Source organism: Oryzias latipes, chromosome 23 (genome assembly GCF_053564925.1).
Source record: "Oryzias latipes strain Hd-rR chromosome 23, Olatipes_Hd-rR_3.1".
NCBI classification, from domain to species: Eukaryota; Metazoa; Chordata; class Actinopteri; order Beloniformes; family Adrianichthyidae; genus Oryzias; species Oryzias latipes.
Window position 1 is genome coordinate 15,468,667 of NC_136259.1, and position 18,895 is coordinate 15,487,561.

General features: G+C 39.7%; 1 protein-coding gene across 10 annotated transcripts in view; it reads left to right on the plus strand.

The window, feature by feature from the left end:
• grm8a (glutamate receptor, metabotropic 8a) overlaps positions 1-18,895 on the plus strand; it is a 361,648-nt gene that overhangs the window by 190,489 nt on the left and 152,264 nt on the right. The window lies entirely within an intron of this gene.

Genomic DNA, 18,895 nt, shown 5'->3' on the forward strand with positions numbered 1-18,895 from the left:
CGTCACACACCCTCCCTCTTACTATCACTCAGTTTGGATGGTCACTTCCTGTTTCCCTCTGGTTTGTGTCTCCTCGCCTCACGCTGCTTCACTGCAGTCTTTTCCGCTCGCTCACCTTCCCTGCATGCATTTCTCTGCGTTCCTCCTCCCCTCACCAATTCACTTCTCTGCCCCCACCACACATATCTACATACATATCTGTAGTTCCTTCTCTTTTTAAAGCAAACCATCAAGGCTCTCCTGTGTCTAGTGTGAATGCATAATGAATCTTCTGTCGTTTACAAGCGGGAGCCTTCATGTTTCATCCCTCTTGTCTTCCCACCCTTTACTTTACAACCTGCCGTCCACTTTTTACCATCCAGCTGCTTACAGCTGCCAAGGGGATCACAGGAGGGTCGAGCGGTCCAAATACTCTTCTTAGTCCAGCGTTTTCAACAGCCAAAGGCGCTAACCCGACTCTTTTTGTGTGGAAGAAAAAAAAAAAAAACGCTAAGATAGATTGCCGTCCAATTGTTTTTGTGCTGAGGGAGAGGATTGCTCATTGTGCCCTCATGTTGCCAATATCTTTTCTGATCATCCACCTATTGATTGGAGCGGCGTTGCAGAAATGGCTGGGTCATTTGCTTTCCTGTATCTCTGCCCCGTGATAAACAACCCCTCCAGCCGGACCACCAATAAACCTCAAAATGGCTTTTGCGATCGAGCTATCGATCCAATTCGCGGCGGAATCGCTCAGCTCGGCGTGTCAACAGTTGTTGTGTAATGAGTATGGAGGTTTTATTCTGAGGTGGACGATTCCGTCCATTTCTAGTCCATGTAGTCCATGTTACGGCATATAGCCTCTGAGCCACACCCACAAACCCACGCTCTTCTTTGAGGAACCTTGAAAACTATAGTTGAGCTTTCATGGAAGCTAAAATCCAAATTTTAATTGAAAGAGTGATCGGTGTCGATGGTTAAAGTGCTCTAAATTTAAACGTCTTTAGAAGTTGTTTCATTGTGACAGATGGACAGCCTGTGAGTTGTGATGTAGCAGCCATACGGGCAGATTGCCGCCTCAAAGTGCCCCTGTATGATGCCTGGCTGCATTGCTTGGGTTATCTCAGTCTTCTTTGTAATTGAAAGAGAAACTGGTGATATGCACCCATGTCAAGCTGTCACACACCTGCCTCCCGCTTAATATAATGTTATTAGAAGGTTGACCTCTGGATGAAAAGCCAGCAGGTCTGCCTTGCAATGAAACTTTTTCTTCCTATTCTCTGAAAAATGTTTATAATCTCGTTTATGTTTGAGTCTCTAACTTTTTATATGAAAAAAAAAAAGTTTTTACTGTTTAATTTTTGGGAGGTTTTATGCTACAGACAAACCAGAGATGTGATGCGTGTTCAAAAACACAGTTCCTGAACACGGGTTCCTGAACACGGGTTCCTGAACACGGGTTCCTGAACACACTTTTAGCACATGGTGTTCACACTGGACTGTCACTACTGATACTAGTGCATGTAGCTACAGTTAGGAGTGGCTTGGAGCGAAATGTCGAAGCGAAGCAAATCTAGCTTCAGACTTTCTCTTGCATAGCTCTATTCCGACAAATGAAAGACTTGGCATCATAAAATTCAATCCAAGCACAAACCGCATTAATTGAATTCTCCGTCGTGATCCGTGACTTAAAAAGGACGCCATCCATACATCACTACCGATTCTGAGTTCCCTGATGGGTAAAAGTTTAACTGGTTTACCTTGGGACTGCATTCAATAGCAGTTTGTTTTTTACGTAAAGCCTGAAAACAGTAGAAACTTGAGTAGCAGCGCAAATCTCGAACATGAAAGCCCAAAAATGCGCTTTGATTTTTCATTAAAAGTGGTCACCTGAACGCGCATATGACTTTTATCTCTGGATTTTATTTGATTTTTCTTTTTGACATTGGACGCAGATTGCAAGCACCAAAAAAAAAACATGTCTTTTTTTCGTGTTGCAAAAATAAACATTGTTGCTAATACATTTGTTTGAAATTGCACATTTGAGCAGAAAACCAGGCAGCTTGCTCCCCAAATTTGCCTCTTTCTGTCTCCTCTACATATTCTAATTTGCTCTTATCTTGAACTTAAAATGACTTCCTCTTCTTCCTACTTCTTAGCTTATTTTTAGCTTTTCCTTTTCCTTGAACAATTCCCACACTTCCTTTGTGATTATAATGATGCCACAGTAATTACTCTCTTTAGCTTTAGTCTATCGACATACGTTTAGTGGAAGGAACTGTATTTTTTTCCAAGATATCCCCTCAAATTTGCTGTTCGAATAAGCTGTGGGATAATTTTTGTCTTTCTCACTCAAAAGCTTCAACTTTCTTTATTTTAAATCACACTCCTTTTTCTGTACATTTGCATCAGTACGATTGATCTGAGATGAAACTTGAAGCAAGTTGTGAAATAAAGCATCAAATGATAATATCTTGAAAAGAGTCCACACATAAATGTACTTTATTTCTTAGAGAAATTTATTTTTGGTGTACTGTTTTTCCCAGATAATTCAACAACTTTTATTTTTGCCTGTTTACACGGCGGTTACTGTCAAATTAATGTAACCGCAGAGACCAACACCGTGGAAAAGCAACACACAGAAACAAAGGGAAGGCAGCTTTTTTTTAGGTCTGCTTGTTATGAAATATTTTAGGATTATATAGTCAAAGTTGCAACACATATCATCAAAAAGTGTGTTTTTTGTTATTAAACTTTTCAAAATAAAGTTTCAAATGTATTTAGAACAACAATTAATTTCAAAATAAAATTAGTCAAATACACAAACCGTTAAAATGGAAATAGAAGGGTTATTAAAGATACTTGTATACAGAGAAATATTCATTCAATGCTTGACAATGGCCAAGTAACAACTATAGAGAATAATTAATTAGACTAGAATTAGACATTTACAAAACAATTTTCTACAAAGACACTTTCAGGAGTCTTTAGTACAGTAATTTGACTCCCACAGTTTAACAAGTTTTATTTCATTTATGGATTTCCTGTTAGTGGAAACGCATGTGAGGGTGTCCATCACAAAGTTATGTACGGGGTAAATCCAGGGTAGTTCCATGCAGATCATAAAAAAGTTCCCATAAATGTTAGTGGGACCAGAAACACTAACATGACCTCCATTTAAAGTAACAGTTATCTAAGTTTGCCACATTTTTCTTTCTTGTTGAGAGGGATCTAAAGGTGTCTTCAGACTGGATACATTTGGTTTGTGAACCAGAGTTTGTTTCCCGCGATTATCTGGAACAAATTTACAGTATGAATAAACCCAAGTGGACCCTGAAGTACCAGGAGCCGCTCTCTGACCCATCTTTGGAGGTGGTCTCGGTTCGTCTCCAATCAGACTGCAGCATAGTAGGGCATTATGGGATGTAAACAGGGTAGGAAGGGAGGCAACTATGACCATGAGACACAACAACTCATTGAAATGCGGTTGGATGAATGGAGACCCATTAAACAACTTTTAACGTGATGCACATTGTTTCTCACACTGATTTCCTGATATGTCACACTTATCAGGGTACCTTCATAGCAGTCGTCTCCACCGTAACTGTCTTGCTTCATGGCTGCACCTTACCAAGGTAAAAGTATTATACCTGATGTTGACACAGGCGTTCAAAATTGTTTCAGCAAAATATAAAGTTAGAACTATCCTGATATGGATTGCAAAGTGCAGGACCTCCTTTATTTTCTCTCTCGTTGCCCCTCGTAATTCCTGGCCAATGACTGGGGAGGTCTTTAGTCACGTGGTTTGTTTACAAGCTTTGGTTCAAATCAGAAATGGACTCGATCCGGACCGAATTTGCTTAATTTGGTCCGGACCAACGGACTTAGCCAGTGTGAATACACTCTTCATCTCACTTAAATGGATCAAAACCTCTTTGCAGGGCAGAAATACAGCTACTGCCTTTATACTATACCTGCTGCTGCATACCTTTTCCATGTTTGCTTAAAGGAAACACAAAAAGCACTTTTGGTTAAATCACAGCTGTATTCTAAATTTAGCCATAAAACTGGCTGCAAGTAAAGCAGCTGTCCCTTTAATAGTCAAGCTGTTTCCTTCTTTCCAGACAGTTTTCAGAATGTGGCTCAAACCGAGCAGTTCCTGACATGAACACGTGCTGCTTTGGTGTCAGTGCTGCAGACCATCAACAGTAGCCCTGTTGGCGCAACAGGACCACAACACTTAGCCCTCCAGGACCCGCACCCTGCTTGTTTTTTTTTTGTTTTTTCAGACTTTTTGGGTCATGCACGGACGATCATCTGAATCTGGTGTGTTCGCCCTGTAAGAACCAACAAGGGTTTCACTAAATGGAAAAGAAGCAGGACACCAACCCTGAAGGACTGGGATTGGACACCCCTGAGCAAAAGTGTTCCTCAGAGGGTGCTCGCCCTTAAATAAATGGTAGTGAAAAGGCTGCGGGGTAGAAGTTGGAAGGGGTGAAAGGTAGCATGTAGATGTAAAGTGAAAGAAAAGTGGAAAGGAAGTGAGGAAAGGCTAAACAATTGTCAGAAGGAGGGCAGCAGCAACGCACCGTTGAGCCCTTGTTTTCCCCTGTTGCCAGCTGTGTTATTCCTCTCTTAGTTCCTTTCTGACAGCTTTAATCAACACAATAAGGCTTGCTGTGATTTCATTATGGAGCTTTCACCCGGGGGGCTTCGCAGGGATAGAGGGATGGATAGTTTTCAACGAGGGGAAATCAGGACAGAGGAAGGGAGAATGAACAAAGTGGGAACCCAGAGAAGGTACTGAAGAGGAAGAGGAAAGAAAGAGACATTAGAGCTGCAAGGAAAAGGTGAATACATAGAGGGAGATTAAAGAAGTGAGAGATTGATGGCTGGATACTGGCACCCCTGCAGAGGAGAAAGCTGAAATAATGATGTGGTGTGGCCTCTTGATTTGCCCTGAGCAGCGTGGAAACAAGAACTGCAGCACATCAGTCTCACTCTACCCAGATTAAAGGTCACAGAACTACGATGGGTCATTTTTTGGTAGATTCTGACCAATAAAATACCAAAAACTAGCATGTACTATACTTTGTAGAAAATGGAATCTTTGTTATAAGAACTATATTAATAGAGAATATTCTTTAGAAAACAAACACCTCAGAAAACAAGTAATTTTTGTTGTTAGACCAGAATAGCATATTTTCTGCACTCTTAGACACACTGGAATTTAGGGCACACCGTCAATTTTTCTGTTTTTGAAGTTATGTAACAAACACGTCTGAAAAATTGACTAAGTGACCCCTCCCCCCTTGTGTTCTAGACAGGAAGTAAGAGCTGGCTCAGAGAAGCCAAAATTTCATAAAATTCTATTGAGAAATGAATAGCTATTTCTCAGTCATTCTATTTGTTAGAATACGCATTCTTGATCCCTGATACCCTTTTTTTTATATGTTCTTGAAAAATATTTTATTCATTATGTTGCTTCTATGATTAACCAAGCTATAAACTGACCAATCGGATCATCAATAAAAGTATGTAGTCTCACATGGAAACTTCGAGGTGCGGACTTTCAACAACGTCAGTCTTGATTGGCGAGTGTGGTTGCAATACAAATATTGACGACTCGGAGCAGTTTCTGCTTACTGGCTCCAACATGGCGGTGTCCATTTTGCTAAAAAATAAAACAAAAACGCGACTGAATTGACTTATTGTGTTGGAGCCGAAAGCAAGTCATTTTCCATGGGTGGTATCACACTCACTCTATCTACTTCTAATTTACAGTTGAGGGTTTCTAGACACATTTGGCAGAAGTGGTGTGCAGTGGGGGGTTAAAGCGTAAATATATGCATCAATAAAGCTTTTACAGACCTGTTCAATGTCAAAAGTTCTCCTCTCTGCCCTTTTTCCCTCTTTTTTTCTAGTTCAGGTCAGGGTTCAATTAGCCTGTTTGAAGTTCTCTCTTTAGTGAACCGTAAAGCCATTGCTGACCCCATCACGCCCCACCGGCAGCGGCTAAAAGTGTGCGTTTCTTCCCATCTTAGTGTTATGGCACCCATTTCATTTAATAGTAAACTTCTTCAACCACAGTATATTTGTGTCCTTTGTCCTTGTTTGTCTGTGACACGCTCGGCTTATTAAGTACTTTGTAAATGCCAATGGACTCCATCTCTCTAATTCTCTAACAGGTTTTGCTGTCCTTCACAGCTCAGGGCAACCATTCGCCCACACAATAAGTGGAATCAAATTACATGTCATTGAGCAGACGAACCGGAGTGTATCAAACGCTGAGAGACTGCAGCAAGTTTCCTCGGCGTGGCTGTGCGCATGAATTTATTCTCTACATTAGTGGATCTATTTTTCATTTCAATTGTTTCCACAGGAAAAAGCTTTGCCCCTTATTACTTCAGTGAACTGATAAACCACAGCTAGCATAATGGACAGTGTGTTTACAAGTGGATGCTTTGATCACGGGTTCACTGTCATGTGGAAAAAAAAAAAACTATTATCCATTTGATGGGGATATAAAAGGCACAATTAGATGAATAAATCGGTTATTGCTCATGACTCTTTCCCTGTTGGCTGTTTAGATGAGTAATGCAATTTGTTTGTGTTGGGGGAATAATAAGTGGTGGGAGCAAAAGGATGGCAAAGGTCTTTGCAGGGAGGAAAAAGCGTGGACATAAAGTTAGTGCATAGGTCATGTGTGTAAACTATTTAGCAAGTGTTGGGGATCAACTGATCATAGATGCTACTGTCCCCGGAAGTGAACAAATCTTTAAGGAAAAGTGTCAGGCAAGCTTTCAATTTTCAAAATAAAACTATCAAGTTTTTTAATTTTTTTATTTATTTTTGTAGTAGAAAAAAAGGAGACTGAAGATCCGTTAACTGACACAAGTTCTGAAGAAATTTGAGGATTAAAGAACAACAACTTAACAGTAGCTCCAATTCCACTGACTATGAAATTTTCCAAATTAGATTTCCGATAATAAATTTGCCGAATGGAAACACAACAATTTAAAAAAAGCTATCCCTTATAAACAAAAAGTTGTTGCGCTTTGTGGAGGTGGTTTTTGAGGCAGATGGAAATTGACATATTTTGCAAAACTGCAATGGAAATACTTTTTTTTTAAAGAATTCAATAAATAAGTCACGTGACCACTGCACAGGGGGCGCCACGGGAGGTCACATAGCATCACACAGCTGATCAAAAGTTGATGGTTTCATGTGTAATTGTTGGATTCACAGCTCCTCTTTGAAATCACCAACCACGATTTCCCAAATTGGCTTTATCCGTAGCCGCTCCCATGTGTAAGGAGCTCGCCGGTCCACGGCCAACTCCTCCTTTGATAGATGATGACGAGCGGCAGTCCCATGGCAGAAATGTGAATGTGTCTGCTGTAAATCCTTGTTCATATCCGTCGCCATGTTTTTGAGTGACTCATTGCATGAGTTGGTTTGTGTTTGTGCCCATTACTGATTTAATGATTTATTGGAAACAATTGTGTTTTTTCTAGAATTTCGATAGAGTTTTGCACATAAGTGTAATGGAAACATAGCTATTGATATTCAGATTTTGTTTTCGGCTGAAGTAAACCAGAAAAATGACAGAGGGAAAAAAAAACTTTGTTTAAGGTTAAAAATACCCTTTTTCTATCTAAATTTTATCAGTTTTGTTGATTCTGATCTCCTTTCCTAATAAAGGTGTAAATGATAAGGATCTACATTCCCAGTGAGTTTGGTCCATATTGACATAATAGCATCATGCATTTGCTGCAGATTTGTCGGCTGCACATCCATGATTCCAAACCACATCTCAAAGGTTCTCTATTGGGTTGAGATCTGGTGACTGTGGGGGCCATTTGAGTACAGTGAACTCATTGTCATGTTCAAGAAACCAGTCTGAGTTGATTCCAGATTTATGACATGGCGGCTTATCCTGCTGGAAGTAACCATCAAAAGATGGTACACTGTGGTCATCAAGGGTCAGCAACAATACTCAGGTAGGCTGTGGCGATGTTCAATTGGTACAAAGGGGCCCCAAAGTGTTCCAAGACAATATCCCCCACACCATTATACTACCACCACCAATGTGGTGATTTGTTTACAAGTTTCACTTTTTGAATAGTTAAACATTTTCTTTTTCTTTTAAATGTAACTTTTTCTGAAAAAATGCCTTTTGCTCCTTGTTTTTCTACATGTAGTACCCCCTCCTCTCAACCGTGTTTCTCTAATGGTTTGGCCAAGTGAACAAGCGCGACCTCAAATAACCGTAATCTAGCACACAAAGCCCTTCTGCTGTTTTTCACCTCGATCGCACTCCCGCCGAACCTCTTTGCTAGCATGAGTGAAGTCAAGTTCAGGCCAAGCTACTAAAATATCAAGCGCTTACTGTCAAAAGTAAAACCTCCGCCTCTCTGTGGAAAATGTCACTTCTGAGGCACAAAGCTTCTCTTTGACCTTTCATGAAAACAGAACCCTCTGACTCCTGCACATCTACATGGCATTGTTTAAGCTTTTCCTTTCACCTTGTCAACTAAGCTGTTGGAAGGAAAAGGATCTGGCCTTTCCTCCAGCGAAAAGCAAAGCCTTACAGCTGCAGAATATGATTCCCCGTCTACAGACTATTCCATGTGCAAATATTACGATTTTGAAGAGTGATGTCATGATTTGATCTTGTGCTTTAAAAGCTCATCAATATTTAAGTGTGTTAACTGTTACAATGCAGAATATTCTAGCATTCCCTGTTATGGAATTCTATTGATTTATTCTTTAACTATTAAACTTTGGGCTTAACAATATCTTCCCCGCTGTTGCACTGCTTACTTATCCTTTTTTATTTTTTTATTTTTAAGACTTCCTTTTCAGTTTTGACGACCACAAAAGTCACAAACTGGCTTCAAATCAGCAACATACAAACCAAAAAAAGGTTATATTAATCTCTCTGTTGGCCAAGTAGGAACAGGAGAGGGAAGTAAAAGTTGGCTTCTGGCTATTTTTTGGGAAAAACTGCAACACTATCGGAAGTCAGTTTGCTGAACAGTTTCTAAAGCTATGTTCACACCGCCTTCGGCGACACACGTTCAACGAGCACTTCCGAAGAAAAGTCCCCGTAAATGAACGTAAATGCAGTTTCAGGCTTCTGCGTTCCAAACTCCCGCATTCATGAGTAGCTACGCAAGTTTCTACGACTTTTTTCAGGCTCTTTGTATAAAACAGGCGACCAGTGAACGCATATTGCAAGAACCGCATTTTCCGGACTATAAGTCGCCCTTCTTTTCATAGTTTGGCAAGGGGTGCGACTTATACTCCGCAGCGACTTATATTAGAAATAAATTGAAATAAATACATTGTTAACCCTCCTGTTATGTTCATTTGTGAGGAACAGAGATGATGTTCCTGGGTCAATTTGATGTATGAGGTATGTTAAGTGACTCAGAGTATCAGCAAACCTTTTTTTACAATAAGATCTTGAAGGCTAAAAACATAATATTTTATTTTCCAATAACTTCATAGATTCAGAAATGCAATAAAAATGACAACTGTTTCTACAAATACAGGATGAAAACAGAGTATTAGTTGGCCAATGATGCTTCATGAAAGGAATAAATAAATAAGTATGAGAAAGAATTACTGTGAAATTATGAGATAAACAGTCTGCTTTGATTGTGTCATATGAGTTTGTGCATGTTATTAAATCTTGGTCTCAGATTTTCTCAAATAAATTTCCGTCAAAATGCGACTTATAGTCCAGTGCGACTTATCTGTGTTTTTTTCTACTTTATAATGCATTTTTGGGCTGGTGCGACTTATACTCCGGAGCGACTTATAGTCCGGAAAATACGCTAAAACCAGATTGAACTTTGACCAGTTACAGACTCAGATTTGGTAGTGACATATGGGTAGTGTTCTTTTCAAAACACGGAGGTAAAAACTGTTTATAAAATGGAAATTAATAATTGTGGTTTATGGTCCGTCGGAACTTTACAACACCAAGTATTGGGAGAGAGCGGAAGTGATATTTTTTGCACTTTTTGTGTGTTTTCTTGTCTTTTGATTCAACATTTCGCACCAAGACCAACTCCGAACATGCGCTAGTATTAAGTAGTGACAACCCAGTGTGAACACTATGGGTTAAACGCATTAACAAGAACACACATCACGTGTACGGACCATAAAAGTAATGGTCTTGAGGCAGTTTTTAGCTGCACAGAGTAAGAATTAATGATATTTTAGAAAAAAATTCATAAACATAGAAACATAACGGTATTTCTTTGTTGAATAGAATCATTGTTGTAAAATCAAGATGCACTAAAACAAATGTCTTGTCTATCCTGTTTCATTTTTATTAACTTTCTTTCAAATGCAAATACTGATTTCAGAAAACCCACAATATTTCTACTCTAAGACGTCTGCTTGCAAAAAAAGACTGTAAACATAATTTGGGAACTTCCCAATTTCTTTTTTGTTGTGAAGGTGCTTATTTGAAATCACAACCTGGAACACAGCAGTGTATTGCCAGCTTGCTGCATAATTTAGGACAGGCACATTGGCAATGCACAATAACTTGTGAGGCCTGTTGCACTGCAGAACGGCTCTCTCTCACACATGCGGTTTGTGCACGACTGCTAATGCATTCTTGGTGAGCAGAGACAATTCTCTTCACTGCCTTTCAGGCCTCATGTTTACCCGCACAGATGCATATCAGCTGCAATGAGCCTGTGTGGTCATTGCTATTCCAATACCATAATGCATATGGTTTTGTGGCAGATAGGCAGAAATTAACTTCTATTACTAAGTGTTTGCCTAGTTTTCTGGTGGTGTTTTCTTTGTGAGTGAGGTACATGTTGTTTTTTTTTTTATCTATTTAAATTGTTAAATTGTCACAACTGTTGCAGATTATAAAAATTATCTGTTTGCTTTGTAACAATTCCAGCTTTTATAAGTAACTGGCAATTTTCTGGTCCTGGATATAATTCAGAAGATGTATTACTCACTGGTGTTTTTGTGTGCCTTTGTGGGAACTATTTGAATCAATTTCGCTAGCAAATTTATTTCACTGATGGGAAGATCATGCTCCATTAAGAACTGCATAAAGTGCAAAGCAAAAAAAAAAAAAAGGAGATGAAGGAAAAAAAAGGAACAGCTGTGCACTTCTTTTTTCTATGGAGCTGACTGCGTTCGGTGTCATAATATTACAGCTGGAAATATCATCATACACTGTGTTTTTTTGGCAGTAAATTATTAATTACCTATCTCAGGAATAGTTAAAGATCCCCAAAACCTACATTTGTAACAAGAACAAATAAGTAGAGAAAAGAAATATCACTTAAGCTACAGACACACCGGTCATGTGACACATTCAACTTGTAGTGTTCACATTGGACAAACAAGGAGGGGCTTCTTCTTTTTTTTCTTTCTTGTTCTTCTGCTCATGTTCCTACAGTTGGTGAAGGTTTGGAAACGGTTTGGTGCTGAATGTTGCAGTAGTGCAAATCTTGCTTCAAGCTTTTTCCTTTACAGCTCTATTCCACCATATAAAAGACTTGGTATCATATAATTCCGGCCGGTCACAAACAACAAATACTAATTTTGATTAATTTTTTGGAATTTTTATTGTCTGTGAATGTTCTTGTTCATCCAGGTGACGTCTTGAAGTTGAACCATGGCAACTGTCAGGGGTCAGAGATGTTAACAACCCTTCCCTCAACAGAGGGGAGGGTTGTTAACAGACACAAGCTGCCCTTTCGTTAGTTCCAAAGAAGACCAAAACTGCACTCTGACCACACCCAAAAGGTCCTGTGATGGGGATACGGGATTCTAAAAGAAGAAACTTTCATTGTAGTTTCTCTCCTTTGTTTCCCTTTAATGGCCCATCAACATGCAGGAATGGGGTTGGCCCACCTGGAGGATACAAATGTGAAGTTGAACCCAGCACCACTCAGACTGATGAAGCAACTGAGCGGAAAAAAAACATTTCAAAAAAAGAAGATTTTTAAGTCCAGTTTCCATGGTTCAACTTCAAGACACTTCTGTGGATGAAAGGGAACGCTAAATCAGAGTCCATGATTGGTCAAAGTACAACCTGGTTTAACTTTCAATGTGTTTTCAGCAATTGACGCAGGATCATCCTCCAATCATCATCCTTGGCGTGAAATACGTCACTTGATTGACATAGAACATCCTCTGAAACATACTTCACTGTGTCTAACTACACTTAGCACAGTTCCTTTTTTTCTTTCTTCTCCCGTCACGCGCCGGGTCTTCTGGGGACCCAGCTGCACGCCGGGTCCCCGGTGTTTGACCACTGTGACCCGGCCCGCGTACCTGCTCGTTTAGAGCCGAGTCAGAGAGAAGCCCTGTCTGACCCAGCCTTACTGCCACGGCGCCTGCTACCGGGTTTGTGGTTCCCGTCCAAGGGATCCTAGCCCCCTAAGGCAGCAGTGTCCACAAACATGTGCTTCTCGAGCAGCGTTCTCTCAGCCGTGGATGAGCCAGCCGCGCTTTAGAAATGTCAAGCACGAAAAAGCATGAAACTCAATCGTCGCTGCTTTCTGTTTAGATTATAAAACGCCTTATCTGTTTTATTTATGTATTAATATAAAATAATAATATTACACATGATAAAGCTATATCTTCACAAAGTTTGTAGTACACATACATAGTATTTTTTTTTTTTTTTTTTTAACTTGTCCTGTCCAACAGCTGGGCAGACAGATGAGAGCCGAGGGCCTCTTGTGTTGGACATATTTTGCTTTAACAAGAGGGGTTATTAATCTTCAGACAAACCAAAGGTATGTCTGAATAAACCCCTTTTGTAATTGAGGCCAAACTTTATTAATTTCAATCATGTCGGAAAATCTTTGGTGTTGGACCGGACGGAAAAGGAAAGAGGGGAAGAAGAGAGAGGGACGCTAGAGAGAGGGGGGGTAGGGTGGTGATAATAGGAGGGGAAGGGGGATAAGACCATGAAGCAGCATACAGCAACAAGTTTACTGGTTGTTAATCATTATGGTAAGGTTCAAATGTAGTACAAAAAGGGTGGGGCCTATCCATACACACACTCAAATGTTATAAACACACCTGCTAGCTGCAAAAATGTCCACCTGTCGACATGTACACAAAACAGATAGTGTTCACGAACGCATACCTATGCCTTTAAACCAACTAGTGTGAAATATTTCAGTCAGATACATAGTATTTTTGACCGAAGATATAGCAGCTGTTTGAAGTTTAATAGTGACTTTGGTGCATAATTCCAGGCCATGGTAAGTCTAACTTTTTACTCTAAAAATACTGTACAAGTTGTCAACCTTGAAGCTGAATTTAAACTGACCTTGGTGCGCTTGTATAGATAGACAGACAGTCTGTCTGTCTCTCTGTCTCTCTCTCTCTTTTGGAGCTTGTTCAGAGCTCCAAAGTTGCTCGCATGCTAAAAAAGTATGGGCACCCCTGAGTCAGATTTATAAGTTCCTCTTGTCTTACCTGCACGCACACAGCCATGAGTGGGTTCTTATTTTGGAAAATCAGACAAGATTTGTGATGGGAAAGGGACATTTACTGCTCAGAATGGAACCACGCTGAAACCAAATTTAGTAAAAAATCAAGGGTCCAATATTTCTCTGCAGTTTTGGATCAGATTTTTAGCTTCCTGCATTCAAATCTTAAAGCCGCCGTTCTCACAGAACTGCACAGTTGTGTATGTCCTTTCGTTTCCCAGCTATAATAGACTTTGCATGCAGGACTGACTTGAAATATATTTTAATCAGGCTGTAACTTGATGGAGCATGCATAAGATGACAGCATATTAAATGAAAAATGCGGCACAAACTGAGTGAGTTCTTCCTGGGTTTCTGTTGTCAATCAATGTCTTTTAGGCAACTTCTGCTTCATGGAAAGTATTGTTTATATGTTTGACAAGTTAATATTAATGGAAAACAGTTGAGGCATACTTGACAGAAATGTGACAAAGTGGGACCTCTACACAAAAATTCAACAGTAGCTCTTTTGGTTATATAGACATGACAAGTACCCATCTTTAGGCAAAAGCTGATCATTGTTCAGAGCTAGTATCCTTTCTTTGTATCAAAACACTGTAATTTGCGGGATGCTAACAGTCTATAATTTATCACTTTAGAATCATGCTAAAAAACAGCAGAAAAACAAATTCTATCAACATTTCCATAGGACTTTCATACAATATCATTCCAACCTAATCTATAAAAAAAGCGCTTCTCATACTTGCGCAACAAAAATCACTTTATAATTAAAAATAGAATCAAACAATACAGAAATAAATCAATAAACAGATTAAAAAAAGCAGTCCACCTTTTACCCACCCCCTCCCTCCATTAACACACACTAACAGGACCACCCAATCAATTCATATCTATAAAAATAAATTCCAAAGGAAACTTGAGGTTTGGCTCTGGTGTGAAGAAAAAGTAACAATGTAAATAGTGTGAATATATTTAATCAATATGTGAATTGTTTAAATGAAATTATGCTATTCTTTTTGGCACAACATACTGATGTTGTGTGAACCGATTTTGTTCTGCAAATATAACAACTTCATATGAATCAAGAACTCCTTTGATCTTTAATATTCACATTTTCAGCCTCTAAAATGATTTTTAAAAAGTCTACATAATTAACACGTACAATAAATTAGCAAGAAACCCTAACACAGGCATGTCCAAAGTCCGTTCAAATGTGGCCCACGTTCAAATTTCTTCCAATGCTTAATCTCCTGTCGTAAATTAAATAATATACTGCCCCAGAATTTTCTACGCACTTTGTGCACAATTTCTTGATTCTCTTTGGCCTGAACTTGACCCTCAGAGCCTAAAAGGTCAAGCAAGAGGAGTAGATGTATTTGTTTGAGATAACTTTCTGTGTTATTTTCCATGTTCACGTGATTTAAATTTAGAACTTTACAGACAGACATTTTCTTTGTTTTAATTCTGGTTTTCAAATACAAAATTCACAGTAATTTTATTAAAAATGTATTCAGATGTATTTTTGTTTTATTTAAAGAAATGAAAAGTATCCCATTTCAATAAATAATCATTAAATAGTTAATTGCACTTAATGTTATGAAAAGGGTTCAAAGAATATAGGCCGATTGGTTGGCCTCACCAGATCTGTCCCTCTTGTGCCCTCACAAGTCTGAGAATTCATGCCTTATTTGCTGTAAACATTTGATTGAACATTTTATGTTCAATCATTGCATTTATTTTGCTTTGTCAAATCCAAATCCAACCGTGATTGGCAAAAAAGAAAAAAAGAAAGAAAAATAAACTAAGAAGACATATGATACATATGATATCTAATGCAACATTACGATTGGTTGGTGGGAATTCTAACTTTATAAAATGATCAAACTGACTTAAAACAGACATCCCTCCCCAAAAAGCACCTCAGTTATTGTAAATCATACACTGCCCACTATGAGGCAGCAGAATACAACAGAGGCAGGATTGCCCATTTGCCCATTTCTGTGAACAGCAGTATTAATCAATACTCAATTTCAATGCTCCATTTCATGAAAGTATGTGAAAGCACTTCAAGTAAAAAGATTTCTGCAAAGGGCGCCTAAACTTTCTGACCACCAGCACATAAAGTGAAGCTTGGTGTGTCTCCATGGTGAGGGCAACGTAATTAACAGGCTGCATGTTAAATGTGCAGATACTAAATTAGCCTGTGAGCATTCTCCCATGATGGAATGCACGAGCTAACGTGCTTACTGAATTGATCATTGATGATGGATGTTTCAAACACAAAAAGTAGCAGGTATAGATTTGACTCACATCTGCCGTTTTGTGTGGTAAATTTCACTTACATTTATTTAATTAGAAAAAAATAATAAAGAACTGAGCATAAAAGAACAAATACACGTGATAGGGCGACAAAACTGTCGAGCCCTCACTTAACATGTCCTCTTGAGAGAATTTTGAAGGCTCACTTAGTTTGGCTAGCTAAGTTTAAGGACATATATAATAATTAGCCTACCTTCCAATAATATTTAACATGTTAGATTCAGTTCATGGCTTTTTTAACATGGTTGTTTAGAGAAGGATGTGTAGAAACTTGGGTTTGTGTCAAATGTTGGATGTTTTTCTCCTAGCATACGCTATGGTCACTTATACAACTGCCACCGTGCGATGGAGAGGCATTGGTAGATTCTTCAAGATTAGCTGCCGCCTTCTGATTTTATTGAAAATCGTTGGCGTGGTCATGAATGTATCTGGCGATCGTGAGGCAGCTCTGATTGGACGATGTGTGAATGTCTCTGGACGGTAGCCTGACACATCAAGTGCCACAGGGCGCCCAGTATCCTGGTTGTAAATGAAAAGCGGCACGAATTATAATTTTTAGACATAATGCCTCACAAGAAACCCAGCAAAGGCAAAGCCCCAGAGCCCAAAACGAAGGTCCAAGCTGTCCAACAACAGCAGGATTTGCAGGACCCACGGTGGCTGAGATCGCCACATTGACATCCGGTCTTCACCGGGCCTACGGCCCATGTCAACAGGCATCGTCAGGTGCCCGTGCTGTTACCACAGGTGCCGGGGGGTGGCTAGAGAAAGGCTGTTGGAAATCGGCCGATCATCAGACGATTATGGGGACCTTAGAGAACCTCCTTTCAGTCGGTTATCGCGCTGCTGCCTTCCTGTCACTGGACTGCCATGTTCCCGGGCGGTCACTGACCCCTGTCAAAAAATCGTCCGGTCGCCATTTAGTTTAAACTTTTTCTTAATACCTCAGCAGCGTTGCGTGTAAAAATGCGACTTTCCCCTCGAATTGGCTGAAAACCTGCAGTGATGTCTCTGCGCGGTGGAATTTTGGGACGTGTGACCTAGGTTATAGCATTATCATAGCTAGCATTTGGGAGTGCTGCAACTTCTTTCCCCATATCAAAATATTACGTCAGTGACCAAATTATAGATAGTAGCAACTGGACAGTGTTTAAATTATAACATATTAGCACACAATATGTTGTTTTTCTTTTTGTTTTGTTGCTGTTTTACGCTTGTTTTCTTTTTGGCCAGAGCACATTGTTTGCCCCATGAATTCAATACCTATGGGTCTCTCTGATCCTATGTTTGTGTGTTGAACCCTACACCCCCAGATAAGGCAAGACCTTGAAGCCAGCAGGGCATTCCAGCTTCAGCAGGAATCTGACGCTGTTTTGATGTGTGCAATGTGCAGCTATATAAATGCAAGCACACATACACTTGTGCACACACACACCCATGCTAAGTCAGATGCACACAAACCTCAAGTCTGAGGGCACTGCTGTAATTGGACGTCTGATTACTGTCTGATGGCGTGTGCAGATGGGAAAGAAGGGGCTTCTTTGAGGGGGGGAATGGAGAATGTTGCATCAGTGAAGTTGGAGGCAGAGATTTTGGTACTCAGAAGTCCCAGTGTTTGTGTATGCGGGGGCCTTGCAGGGATACAGACAGAGAAGTGGGCATGTTCTTGCTTTTGTGATCTTCCAGCTTAACACTGACCTTGTGGTTTTTATCATTGCTCTGACATCCAATCATCCTCTTCCTTATCTCCCCTCCATCCTCACCTTACATGTCTTTTCATCGCGCCATCCCTTTCCATTTCATCCTTCCATCTCCCGATTCATCTCTTCCTTCCTTATCTGTCCGTCTTCCCTCTCATCCTTCAACTTTGTATTTCGTCTCTTGTTGCTCCTGGCCATATTTTTTCTTCTCCTGCCGCATTAAGTTCCATGCCCGGTCTCTCAGATTCCATCAGGGAGCCACTGGGATTGGTCGGATTTATTGGATGTATTGGTGATGTGTGACAGGTGCCAGGAGGTCAGATGATTCAGTGGAGAAGGACTTGCCGCTTTCCTGAAGATTCCTCGCTTTTGCATGTCAACTCCCTTATAGTACAGATAGTGAGCAGTTTATGGAGATGATGCAGATTACGATGGGAAAACCTGCTACTCACAACAAAAAAAGATGCTCCTAGCATTTAAGACTTTTATTTTATCTTTTTGATTTAGTATCTAGAAAACCAGAGTTTTCGTCTTTTTCTTTTTTTTTTTTTTTAGTCGGCGGCTTTGCATTCAAGTGTTTTATGCTAATCTGCCCGGAAACAAAAGGAAGAGCTTAGTTCAGCGAGACTTTGTGACTCCTCCTGTGGCTAAGACAGATCCTGCTGCTCTGTTGCACACTCACATGCACAGACAGACACACGTGCATACACACACACACACACACACACACACACACACACACACACACACACACACACAGAAACTCATGCACATTGACAGTTTTTGTATAGGGGCAACTAAAGTCAGTTTGTTAGAGTTGTAAAGTGCAATCTTTTGAAGACCCAATTCGATGAAAAAAACATTTTTTTCACATGTTTTTGTACCATTTTTCAGATGATTAAGGTAATCTATTAAGACAATTAAACGTAAAATTGCACTTTTGAGTATTTCTTTATGTCAAATTGTTGTGAAATCAGGAGCAGACGAAAAAATGGAGTGGAAAAAGCTCTTTTTTTGTGATGTAGAAAATACGCTAGGCGTATCACAAGCTCCCTGCTCTGCTTCAGAACAGAGAGGGGAAGGGGGGTGGAGTTGCTATGTGCAAAAGTCCCGCCCCACAACTCAGAGGTGAATTAAGGAACTCCTGCCGGTCAGCTGTCCTAGAAAATGGCAGTTTTTAAAAATGTTATGGCTGAAAAAATGCATAATTTTAACTAAAAGACCACTGGTAAAGCTTTAAACATACTTATCAGTTTCAACCACTTTGATCTTGGTCTAAAAGTAATTTAAGAAGGTTTCCAGAAGTTTCTTTTTGTTCAATATCATGGTTAAACTGTGAGAATGCTTAAACATAAGAGCTTCACTAAACTTTTTACTTTTGTCTTTGTAAATTCAAAT